Source organism: Paroedura picta, chromosome 7 (genome assembly GCF_049243985.1).
Source record: "Paroedura picta isolate Pp20150507F chromosome 7, Ppicta_v3.0, whole genome shotgun sequence".
NCBI classification, from domain to species: Eukaryota; Metazoa; Chordata; class Lepidosauria; order Squamata; family Gekkonidae; genus Paroedura; species Paroedura picta.
The window spans coordinates 56,102,022-56,115,364 of NC_135375.1; the positions used below are offsets into that span (position 1 = coordinate 56,102,022).

The window sequence follows — 13,343 nt, forward strand, 5'->3', positions numbered from 1 at the left end:
TATGATTCTATGAATCAATGTGTTGTTGTTTTTGCATGTTTCTAGATAACTGGAGGGAAGGGAAGGGAGATCTCACAGGCCAGTTGGATCACATGTTAGTTGTGTTGGGATTCTCCCATTTGATATTGGTTCAGTTGGGCTTGGCCTGTCATGTTGGTCTGGAGTTCTGTTTGGATTCTGTGGCTGGATGTTGGTTCTGTTAGGCTGGAAATAATATTCCTTCCTCTGCTTCAGTTGGCTTGGTTTATGTTCCCTGGTTTGGCACTGGATGCATTGCACTTGCCATGTTGGTCTATAGGACCAATGTTGTCATTTCTGTTTACATTGGGTGCCTTTTGGCCACTGGTTGATTGCTTTTGTGTGTCCGTTTGGCTGTTCTTTGCCTTGGAGAAAGCATGGCTTCCTAACCCCCCCCTCCTGGAAATAAGAGGATGGATGGGGGCATCTGTTTGGGGGCTCATAAAATTGGTTGAATTCACTTAAAACTTGGGCTAGGTGGACAGGCAGCACTAACTCTGCAGTTTCAGTATCATTTGCTTTTTAAAAAATAGTTTTTCCAGCCTGAAAATATCCTTATCCATGGTGCTTGCCATGGTTCCCTTATATATTTCTGAAACGGGCTTGTGGGTGGAGCGAGCCCCACGAAAACTGTCCAGACTCAATTCTGGCAGAATCAGGGTGTGGCCACACCTTGATTGGTTCAGCCCCTAAAGCTATCACCGCCCCCCCGGCCACCCGCTCGCCTGGCTGACAGCCAACCTGCAGATGACCCTGGCTGCTGAGGATGATATTTGTCCGCTGCCCTGCTGCTCCCCTCAGCCAGCGCCACCAGAGGACAGGAGGGGCCACAGGTGGCCACACCTCCAACCCTGCACCTGAGCTTACCATCCAATGCCCCTTCAGAAATGGCGGGCCTGTTGCTCACCCCCATACAAATTCAGAGATCACCACCGCCAATCCGCACTATGCACCACCCTTCCAAGCCACCCTGCTGCACAAATGCTAGACCACAAGGTATGCCGCCTTCCTGTTCTCCCATGAGACATGGATCCACCCCTCACAGCCCCATGACTGCCCTGCTACCTTCCCCAACACCACCAGACAAACCTAGGATGAAGCCTGCTCTACCTGCCTGCTGCCTCCCCCACCCCCCACCCCCAAACAACCATTACTGCTAGCACCTGCTGCATTGTTCCCTGCAGCGGGCTTCTCTGCTCATTCTCAATAATTCCTCAACCTGAATATTTTTTGAAATTCTGGGGTGGGGGAATGAATGCCACATTGGTATTTAGAACCTGAAGAAACTAGAATACCTCTCTGAGATCTAAATCAGAAAAATACTTTTTTTCCCCCTTCTATCAGTAGACTGATTTTTTTTAACTTTGGTTCTTTATGTTTGCCCACAAGATGTTAAAAGCTTTAAAATGTTTCTTAAAGAACAGCATATGTGAAATATATTAAAGTAGTTTCTCATGTACAAAATATTTTTTCCATTCTTGAATATTTTTCTTGTTTTCTGGTTTATTGAGTTAGTGGCATCTTGGCAGCTTTAATTGATCTTGTTAGCAATGAAAAAGAAAACATTTTTACTGTTTTTCATAAAGTGAGCATCTTTTCCAAAATATGCGTTTAATTGCAGCTGGTAATGTTTCTACATCCAAGGCTCAGATACAGGTAGTGAAGTAGGAAGTGAGTTCATAATGACATCATGTTTTCTATTCTACTCCTGATTATTCTAGTGGATACCAATAGAGCATATGTTCTGAATAAAAGACACACAATTAAATTAATTTATTTAGTTTTATTCAGTTTTTATAGTTTTATGTTGTAAAATGACAGATGTACTGTTACCTGGAACACATGTTCTATTTATGGGAAAATTCTGGTGCAAAGTGTCCTTTAGGGAGTGATAACAAATTGTACAGCCTTTACATCATTGTTTCCTCAGCTCTAGAAATTCTGCCATAGGCAGTCAAACTTCTTTATATCCTAATTTCTCTCCAAAATTTGAAGTTCCAAATGTTTTGAACTTTCTGAAGTGGAGCTGAATCACATGTTAATTCCCACTCTTCTGTTGCTTAGTGATACTTATTTGTATGAATAAAAAGCCAACAAATGGCAATCTTGATTTGTTTGTACAGCATTCTTTTTGTGTGCTATATTACAAATGCATAGAACTACATGAGTACAATTGAGCAATTGTGCTTTGTGTATATTTTACTATGGCCATGTGTCTCTTGGTAATGTCGAGTGAAGGAGGGAAAGAATTGAATGAACAAGAACTGTCACAGCAAACTCTAAATGATGCAATTCCAGAATTGATTTTAGAAACATTCTGCATTAATTCCCATTAAGGACTTGTAGAATGTAGTGCAGAGAGAAATGTGGGAGCAGTAGAAAAACAACAAGAATAATACTCACATCTGCAAAACGTGTCCCTTAAAATGTATACACAAATAATTTTCACTAGAAAATTACATCACTTTTGAGAATTTCTGGATTTGAATGTAAGAATCCCTTTGGGAGACCATTGCCTATGTAGTGTTTTCTTTCTTTGTAGTATTATCCTTCTAAGCAGTGCCACTGTAAATATAGTCAAGGAAAGTCAATTACTTTGCTATGGCAAACTATGTAGTTGAAAAAGATATGTTTGCTAAGCCTCTATTAGTTAAAGCTGAATTGTTTTCTTGTATATTTAAAAGTAAATGACTAAGTAATGTGTTGTTAGAAGAAATAAAATCTGTGCATGGCAATTGCTGTAAATCTTCTGTTCCTCTTGCTCTATAGCAAAGGTAGATCAAAGGTCCCAGCCAAGGTACAGCCGTGGATACTTTTTGGTTGAAAAAGGAACCTATAAATCTTAAAACTAAATGGCTGCCATTTCATGGAAGAGAATTCTTTAGATCTGTTCTAAATATTTCAGTACAATAGGATGAACATGTTTCTCTGGATTGTACCTAAATTGTTTTATGCCACTTTTAAAATTGAAAAGTGGTTTGGGAAGAGGTCATTTGGAATGAAAAACTGGTGAAGAAATGAGACACATATCAGTCTGCCTAGCTGTCATTTTCTCACTGCAAATCACTATTTCAAATTGCTTTCGCCCTACAGGGCTACAAAGGTATTTAGACAAAAATTACTAATTATTTTGCTATACAGGCACACATTAAACCAGGGTCTCTCATAAGCCCATGGCACCTTGGTGTCTACCAACAATTTCCCTGGGTGGGTCGGTCCAAATGGGGCTTTTGACCAGCAGTGCTTCTGATTGGCCATTGGCAAGTTGATTGGTTATGCAGTTTTTTTAAAGCATTGTTTTGGCAACAGCTGTCACCACAGCACAAAAATCTTTGTGGCTGATTCCTGCCTTCTGCAGCAGTCATGTTGTGGCTATGCCCACCACACTGTGTCAGAATTTCAAAGATGCCCACAGGCTCAAAAGGGTGGGAGATTCTTACCTTAAACTATCCTGGACTAAGATTGTTGAGAATGTAGGAGTGGTATTGGGCACTAGTAATTGGAAATGAAAACTATTAAGCACCCAAGAAACACATACCTCATATAAGAACAGATTATTCTCCATGTATCCCTCCCCTCCTAAAAAAAAAAAATTCCATTGCTTTACAGTATCTCAACAGCTTTCAGAATTCTGCAGTAGATAAGTTTTCTGAACTATCCTAAAGAAAATTATGCACAGACTGCTTTGCAATATAGTGATAAAGCTAAGTTTCCAGGCTATGAATAATCCTGGCTATATCCTTGTCACTGAAATGTCACAGGCAGTTTATCAGATGTGCCTAGCTACCATTCTCATAAACAGGTAAAGATGGGTCTAAGAGCATCCTTTTACGATAAACCTGCTTTTTGACTGAGAATGGAATCTTACCAAGAACATGCAATCCTACTTTCTACAGGTCCAGAGAGCTATCAACCAGCATCATGTCTGCTCTCTTTGGGATTAATCTTCAGTCTTTTCTTCCTCACGCAGCCCCTAATTCCACCCAGGCACTTTCTCAGGATTCTGCTGATACTCTCAAAGATATGGTGTCAGCTCCTCAATGACATCTGTTATTTATGGCCTCAGAGCTGGCCTAAAGAAAGAGAAAAGGAGATTAATGTTAATACTTGACCTACATGCCATTGCAAACTTGCAAGTAATGGAAATGCAGCTTAGACATAAATGCCAGCAGACATAGAAAGCACTGGAATGTTTCATACCATCTATGACCCGCTATTTTAATCCTGTGGGTAAATAATTTCATCAGTTTATACATCTCCTTAGAAATTCTGGGTACATATGTAGAACATATGCACATGGTTTGAAATGTGTATGTGTGTATAGTGCTGACAAGTTGCAGTTGATTTATGGCAATCCCAGCAATGGTCTTTCAAGGCAAGGGAGTGGCATAGATGGGTGGAAATTGCCTTCCTCTGCAGAGTCTTCCTTGGAAGATCCCCTTCCAAGAATCAACCCTGCTTAACCTCCAAGATCTGATGAGATTGGGCTAATCCATGCTGCCTTCCCTCCTACTGAAATGACTGCATAGCCTTTAAAACTGAACTTATGGTTTAGAATTTAGAAATGCTTGGTTATTCTTTCTTGAAAATAAAAAACAGGGCTCCTCCTGCATACATTTTGTCTGTATGCTACAGTTGCTATACAGTATGCTGCAGCATACATACAGTATGCTACAGTTGCTATACAACTGTATGCTATTTTTTGATCTTAAAAAAAACTTCTTTTATATTAAGCTTTAATATTTTTAGTCTGAATTTATTTTTATTATTGTCTGTTACTATACTTGTTTTAATTGTTTTACTTTGGGTTGTTATGCTTGTTATGACATAAAGCTGCAACAATAAACTTATTTACTTTACTTACATTTTGTCTAGATCACTGTTTCTTGGGAGAGGACCTTATCATAATTCTTTTCTCCTCTTGGAGTACTTGCATTCTGGATGTTGTGTTTTAGTTCATTTACTCTTCAGATCACTTCATACAAACTAGATTGCATTTATAATTGTACAATTTGTTGTATGCAAGATCTGTGTGAATAATTTAACAGCATAAGAATAATATTTTACAGGAGCATCAGATATCTAGTTAGCTTATTCAGATTAAGAACTTCCTGATATTGCCAAATATTTTTTTCCTGATTGGCTTAGTTGAAGACTTCCTGATCCTTTGAGTACACTTCCTGCAGGTTTCCCTCCAGAATGTTAGTCAGTTAAATCGTTAGGACTTTCTGTGTCTTACTAACAAAGTTTGTTTCTCTTCTCAGTGAAACTATTTTATTCTTTAAAGCAGCCTAGTGCTTGACCCTCTTGCATATTTAAACTCTGTCAATACAGAGAGCCAGTTTGGTGTAGTGGTTAGGAGTGCAGACTTCTAATCTGGCATGCCAGGTTCGATACTGCGCTCCCCTACATGCAGCCAGCGGGGTAACCTTGGGCTCGCCACGGCACTGATAAAACTGTTCTGACCAAGCAGTGATATCAGCGCTCTCTCAGCCTCACCCACCCCACAGGGTGTCTGTTGTGGGGAGATGAATGGGAAGGCAACTGTAAGCCGCTTTGACCCTCCTTTGAGTAGGGAAAAGCGGCATATAAGAACCAACTCTTCTTCTTCTACTATTGAGGATCAATCTCAACATGACACAGAAATCCTGGATTAAGATCTCATACACTAAAACATGTGAGCTTCAATGGACTCCAGGGAATGGTAGAGGACAGGAAGGCCTGGAGGATCATTGTCCATGGGGTTGAGATGGGTCAGACATGACTTTGCAACTAACAACAACACTAAAACATTAATATTTAGCATCACAACAGTGCCTTGAATATGGTCCTTGTAGAAGGGAGTTTAACATTTTTCACCTGTGCCTTTTCCTTGTATGGGGTCACTCCATTGTTCCTTCAAGACTCAGTTGACTCCAGCAAGGGGCTTTCAAGGCAACTGAGAAGCAGAGTTGGTTTGCCAGTGTTCCTCCACTGACTCTGTATGCCAAATGTTTGCTCAGCTGCTGGATTTTCTCTACTCTCTAACACTGGAGAGACTGAGTTGGGGTAGAAGGGATTAGGCGTTCCAACCTAGTTACTATGAATGGATCAGAACTGAGAAGGAACTACTTGATCCTTTCTTGAGTAATTTTTGGCTAGTTTTTTTTTTGCTTCCATGTTAAAGTCAATCTAATAGATTAGAAGTCTTAGTAGAGAGCTACAGAATTTAGTGAAAATAATGCTTTTTAAAAATCTAAATTCAAATTTAAAGTTTGGAATAATTTCCAAATAAACATACTTGCAATTTGGCAGTATATTTGGCTGAACCCCTTGGTGTAATTTTTGATTCTTATGAACCACTATCTGGTCAAAATTCATGCCTGTGACACTTGAACCTTCGTATTACAGCCTCCCCATGACATCCTTAGCTGTTCTTGAATAAGATGGGCTATAAGGTGGAGCCTGCAGATGGAGAAACAAACAGCAGAAATCTCTTGGTTAAGTGGAAATTTCCTCCATTTGCACGAGGGTTCCACTGAATGCCATCCAAAGTGATCTAGAATGCATTTGTTTAAGTGAGGGGATGAAGCTTGGAAGGATTTAGCTGGATGACTATTCAGTATTGCAGAACAATATGGACTTGTTTTTCCCAGCAGCAAGAGTGCTTCTATATGTGCTCTGCAGATGCCATCAGAAATTATTCCAGGAGTTTTATTTCCCTTGGCAGGTCGCCAACAGTCATAAACTGATAGTGGGCTGGGGTGAGTTGACACCTTTCCTGCAAGGTCTTTGGTGGAATACATCTGTTCTACAGAGAGGGAACAAATTACATGTCTTGAATAAAAGTTGTGCTAGAAAGGCATCTGGGGAAGTATACGGTGCTATTTGCATATTATGCAGATGAAAACCTAATATGAATAGGTATATTGGCAGGCGCTGCCTCGTTATCTGGCACTGATGTGTATGCCAGCATGAGGTGCTGCAGCATAATCTCCTGTAATGTTATCTTCCCATTTAAATAAAAAATAACAAAATGAAATACAATCAAAGGAAGCAAGAGCAGCATACATAAATCAGTCACCCTTGTGACAAACCACATAATCCAGCATGATTCAAGTAAGCCAGTTCACATCAGGATATCGGTATCCAAGTCTTCTATTATGAATTTTGCTGGGTCGCAGAGGGGAAAGTGCCAAGTGCTTATTGAAGCTTCTGTTCCAGTTTCTTCATTCCTGCCTGCCGGTTCAGAGTGTATTTCAAGGAACATTACAGAGAACAAAAATCGAACACCATCAATATTAATGATCTAAACTAGGAAGATTGCTTTTAGTGTGCAAATTAATTACCCTAATCATGGGTTTTTTGTATCCATTTTAATGAAATAACTATTTATTTCGCTGAGTCCTCAGCTTTTCTTTTGCAAATAAGGCACATTTACATGATAAATACATGAAATCTAAATGGATGACTACATTAATTGAGAAAGGGGGAAGGCTTTAAAAAATACAGTGTTTATAGGAGAAACAGCTAGATTAATGGATTAGTTTTCTGACTGGCATCTGTGATTAAATCTTTTTCATGTATGCCAAACAGAATTTAATGGAACTCAGGCACTGACTGCAGTGCCAGGGTTTTGTATCTTTTTTTTTTTTACTGTCAGTTCAAATGTAGGCGTGCCAAATTCAAAATCACTGTTTATCTCATCTGCGCAAGGCTAGATCTAGACCATACAATTCAGAAATAGTCTTAATACTCAGATTTTCTGGCTTTTACCATTATTGTTCTTGAGTCCCCTGTTTCCTCTCAAAATAATTGACACACATGTTTTCCAGCATTTAAAAAGGACTCTGTGAAAACATAGGTCTAAGAGTATCAGGAATGTCCCTTATACTGAAATCTCTTTGTTCACATTTGTCTCACATTGCTGTTGTCTAGTCATGACAAGAAAGACGAAAATGCTTCAGGAATTTTAAATGTGCCTTTTGGAATCTTGTGTGTTTTGAAAACTTTATTTATTATGGCGATGCTTTGAAGGGTTGCAAATTCAACAGAGAAAATATTCGAAGCACATTCCAGCTCATTTTTTTGATAACAGCCATGCCAAACAGAGTATCTTTCTCTGCTCTTTCCCCCTCCCGGTTGAGCCACCAGAGACATCTCCAGCTTCCTTTGATTTGAAATGATCAATTGCAGCTGTAGCAGTGAGGCAGGGTGCCCCAGGCACAATGCAAACAAGTATTTCTCCCAGTGCTCTCAGATTTACATTTCAATTGCTGCCACATTTTTAAAGATAATTATAACCTTTTTATATTAATATTTTTTTCTGTGGCTTCTCTGATATTTTAGCAACATAAATATTAATTTAGCACTTCAAGAAGAACACACGCTTTCTTCAAGGAAATGGCTTGAATAAAAATCTGTTTTTTAAAAACCCCAGATGCCATCAAACATGTTATCAGAATGTCAGAATAATATCCTTACAAAAAAGGATTTTTCTTCCAGTCTAACAGTGAAGTTCTGTTCCAAGATACTTTTGCTTAAGCCCAATGATTTCAAGTGAGTTTATATTGGAGTAACTCTGAAAAGGACTGTACTGCTATTATAACACTTTGGGCGGGGAGGGGATTACTACTCTTTGACCATTTATGCATGGATGGTATGCACACAGTGTGACATCCTGTGTGCTCATGGCACAGTGCATAGGCCACAGTATACAGTGTGGGCCAGATTTGCACCAGCAGCAGAGGTGACTGGCGGAGCAAAAGCTGAGGGTTCGTGGTGCGGACTTTCCCAGCCAAGGCCTATCAATCACCATGCAGTGCTGGAAACGACCAAGCAGATGTCCCTGGCAGCCTTGTGCATGCGTGATGGTGCCGTTCCGTGTCTGGAAACATTCCATTGCCATGTAAGCATAAGACAGAATAGCACAAAAATGGCATTTGCTCATGTTATAGGCCATATGGATGAGCCGAGGAAATTCCAAACCCCAATAACAGAGTGAACCCAGCAGTAAATCATGTAGCATAGGGGTTCCAATTCCCCCTCCAGCCAGCTCATTCCCACTGGTTGCCAGGAGAAGGAAAGCCCCAAGTGATGACCAGGAGTCAAAAGTGTACCTGCAGGTCCATCCTCTGCCACATACCTGCAGGTAGAGGCTATGTTCTGGCTGTAGAGGAAGAGGTCAGGGTAACATCTGGCAACCAGCCAGGGCCCCTGCCTTGCCCTCCTTCCCTGTCTCTTCTGCTAGGGCCCTTCTCTAGACCGCTCCTATTCAATGCTGGTTTCCGACATACACATGTATTTCAGACGTCACTGTTGGCTATCCATGCATGTCCCCATTCACCTCTGCCAGCCGTTCTTGTGATGTGACCACAAGCTGAGGGGTAGGACCCCTGGCCAGGAACTGGCACTTCAATGTTCTGACCTCTTGCCCTATTATCATAATGCTCATCCCACCATTCCTAAGGATGGCAATGGCTGCACAGAACGGTGACTACAATAGGGGCCGGAAGTGATGCTCCAAGGGGAGAGATGGTGAACAAACTCAACTGCCAGCCCCTCAGCTTTTCTGCATACACATGGTCCCATCCCGACATGGTGTACATTTGTGCCCAGGTCACTGAGCAGCCTTCACTACCATTCATGTTTCGTTACCATGGTATACACAGAGGCCTGGATCATGCTTGCACTTAACCACCACTGGGACGGTGTTGACATCATGCACAATCAGGATTCTACCCCACCACTGGCCAGTCAGTAAGGCAGAACTTCTTCCCCATGCATAATTGGTCTCTGTGAAATAAACAAGTAAAATGGATGAAACATAGAGTTGGAAGGGGCCACACAGGCCATCCAGTCCAATTCCCTGCTCAATGCAGGTTCAGCCCTAAGCATCCTAAAGCATCCTATATGAAGATATAGACCAGATAATTGGTTCTGTCTATTGCTTTATTATGGCAAGGAAAGTTTCACCTAACTATGAACAAATGAACAAAGGTCCATTGGCACCTTTAAGACCAATAATATTTTATTGAAGGTATGCGCTGTTACACATGCACACTTCCTTAGATACAGTGTCATGAAATGGAAGCAATCAGTTCATACTTATAGATGAAGGGTGAGGGTAAATTATCACACAGCATAATGAAAATGGTTAACAGGTTCCAGAGATAAATACCAAAAAAACAAGTACTTTGGATTTGTTCGTATTCACTTGAGACTGAATTGCTTGGCTACCCACTTGAGACCAAGATGGCTACCCATTTGAATTAATTGGGGGGGGGGATTCCACTGGAACAAGTTGAATTTATTTCCAAGTGAATGTCTTTAGGATAGCTTATTATCTCCAAATCACATACCAAATTGAACAAGCGGAAATAATTTGAAGATCACAATATTCCTTAAGACATTTTTAAAGACCCAAACTTTATTGATTTCATATGTCTGCGCGATTAGGAATGCATTTTTAAAGCTTTGTTTCCTGGCTGCCAAATGTGGTATTTCTGCTGCTGATTCACTGGCATTCAGGGTGCTTTATGCATTTCCAAAAAAAGAAGTCATTGAATGTGTGTTGTTGGCACACATCTCTGTTTTACTCCATACACTCATAGTGGGAAATGGGTATTGACCATGACTCCCAGAGCATCCATGATGTGTATAGCTAACAAAAGAAAAGTGCTTTTCATGTAAAACAAAACAAAACAAAACCTCCTAGGACCACCAGCATCGTAATTGTTGAGAGGAATATTATTACTACATTCCTATATGGTCTCAGTACCTATTGGTGAGACTACTGAACTTTGCAGAATTTCTTTGCTGTTGTAACTGTGTCTGATGTTTAATACTACTGCATCATTTTATTTCCTTCAGTTGCACTCAGCAGGAAGAGTCATCAGATTGCAATAACAGATTTTTTAAAAATTATTCTTTGCTTAAATTGTGCTCCACTGTCTATAGTCTATATTTTTGAAAGTTGCCCATCCATTGTCTGGTATGGAGTCATGTACACATTTGTACCCTCCTATTATATAACTGCAAGTGTTTTCCTTAGGGATGACTGCCTCACATTGCACAGTATCAATCAGGGTGTTTACATTCAAGCAAATACAGTCTGAGAACATTTTTTTCCTTTCCCTGAGCCCTCTGATAAAAACCAGGAGCTATTACATATATATTAAGAGGAAAATTAATACTGGTGCTGGGCTAATACTGCAAGCAGGTCATTGTGTTAAACTCCTTGATAAAGTGCAGAGCTACTATAATTGTCGTGGGATCTTTTTATAGACAAGACCTTTATTTCCTGCACAGCAAAGCCATTGGATTGAGCACTGTTTAAAGCTGACTCTGGGAATAAAATGGCTCATGAAATATGCATGACTAACACATATGCTGCCAGGGGAACTTAGTATATTATGTATGATCCTGCCATAATTGTAAGGAAATGATATTCATTTAAGTGGATGTTTATCACAGTTAAAGGTACACCTAACGAGACAAAGGCCATACATCTGAAAACACAAGGTTATCTCACAACTCCTAGCCCTGTTTGAAAAGAATATAGTTTGATTTATACTAGCTTCTCTGCTACATGCACTGTACTTTTTTCCCTTTGCAGTTTAAGAGTCTCCATCTCTTATATTTAGCTGCCAAATGGTCTATTAAAATGAAAGTACTTCCTAACAATATATGCACATCATTTAAAGACATTCAAGCAGCAGACTGAAATTTAACTTCTCAGACTGCTCTTTTCATTGATTAGCTGTAGAAGACAGATGCTTTTACAGAAAACTATGAGATTTATGTGATTTTTCCTTTCTTTTTACCTGTTTAATCTTCTAAGGAAGGTGCAAAGAACTTATTTATTTCCTCCTTAAACTGTATCAGTGCAATCTTAAGAGGAGTTACACCCTGCTTAGGATTGCACTGAACATTTGTTGCTTGGCTAAGCTTTGTTTTCTGTAAACTACAGATTCTTTTGACATGGAATTAACTTCCTCTTTGCCTGTTGAGAGGAGAGGAGAGGGATCACTGTTTCTCACAGCAGCATTGCGGGAGGCTCTGGCGGCACAATATGTACCTCTTGATTCAAGTTTTTTTGAGCCCTTCATGAGAAATTTCCACTCACTGAAACCGGATTCTTTCCCAGGTCTGTTTGCATTTGACTTGTGAAACATTCTCAGAAGATGTAGGTTCCAAATTGTGAAATACAGTCTTGCCTCACCCAATTGGGAATTGCTCTGACAAATGTCACCAACTAACTAGCAAGTCCTTTTCCAAGGGAAATACAAGTAGATAGCCATGTTGGTCTGAGGTAGCACAACAAAAATTAAGTCAATTAAGCAGCTAAGGTAAAGGTAAAGGTATCCCCTGTGCAAGCACCGAGTCATGTCTGACCCTTGGGGTGACGCCCTCCAGCGTTTTCTTGGCAGACTCAATACGGGGTGGTTTGCCAGTGCCTTCCCCAGTCATGACAGTTTACCCCCCAGCAAGCTGGGTACTCATTTTACCGACCTCGGAAGGATGGAAGGCTGAGTCAACCTTGAGCCGGCTGCTGGGATTGAACTCCCAGCCTCATGGGCAAAGCTTTCAGACAGCTGCCTTACCACTCTGCGCCACAAGAGGCTCATAATTAAGCAGCTAGTCTCTTTTAATTATTTCTTTTCACAACTGGAAAAGTGTCTAATATTAATTACTAACATGGATAGTTTTATTTCTCCAATGTTTTTGTGAACTACAACTGAACTCAAAAGAACTGATTAGCTGTTTTAGCAAAGAATTATCATCTGGCAAAATTTGGATACTGTGACACAGTTTACTAATTTGCCACTAATTTACCTTTTCTATATAGCTGTACCCCCATGATCCTTGTTCCATTTTGTCTGAGGAAACGTGTATGCATACGAAAGCTCATGCCTTGAATAAATCTTTGCTGATCTTAAAGGTGCCATTGGTTTCAATATTTGTTTTCCAAGGCAAGTATTTTTGCTTGCTTACCCTGATCTAAAGTTTAGCTTCACCTTGGCATGCTTCTATGTTCTTTCTAATTATACTTTAAACAAGAAAAGGAACTGAGATTAAAAATGATACACATAGAATCCAGTTGCTAAATCATATCAATATTTTTATTGCATAAAATGGATTACTTTATAGATGTCAATAGGCATAAAGTGGCTAAAACTGTTTGTGCAGGGGAAAAAACAGTGTTCTTTCAAAGAGAATGTAAGACAATTAATTCAGTGGCCTAGCCAATTCTACAACTTTATCTTCTTGACCTGAGGCTCAAATATCCTTGATAGACTGATTAACGTTCTTTGGCTGGAGAAGCATGGACTAGAGAAAACTGC

General features: G+C 40.0%; 1 long non-coding RNA gene across 1 annotated transcript; it reads right to left on the reverse strand.

Annotated features, from left to right (window-relative positions):
* Positions 1–1,786: 1,786 nt before the first annotated feature.
* LOC143840948 (uncharacterized) lies at positions 1,787–9,749 on the reverse strand. Its single transcript, XR_013232486.1, has 2 exons — positions 9,655–9,749; positions 1,787–4,091 (listed from the first exon to the last, which is right to left on the reverse strand). It is a non-coding gene; the product is annotated as an uncharacterized LOC143840948 (long non-coding RNA).
* Between the last annotated feature and the right edge of the window lie 3,594 nt (positions 9,750–13,343).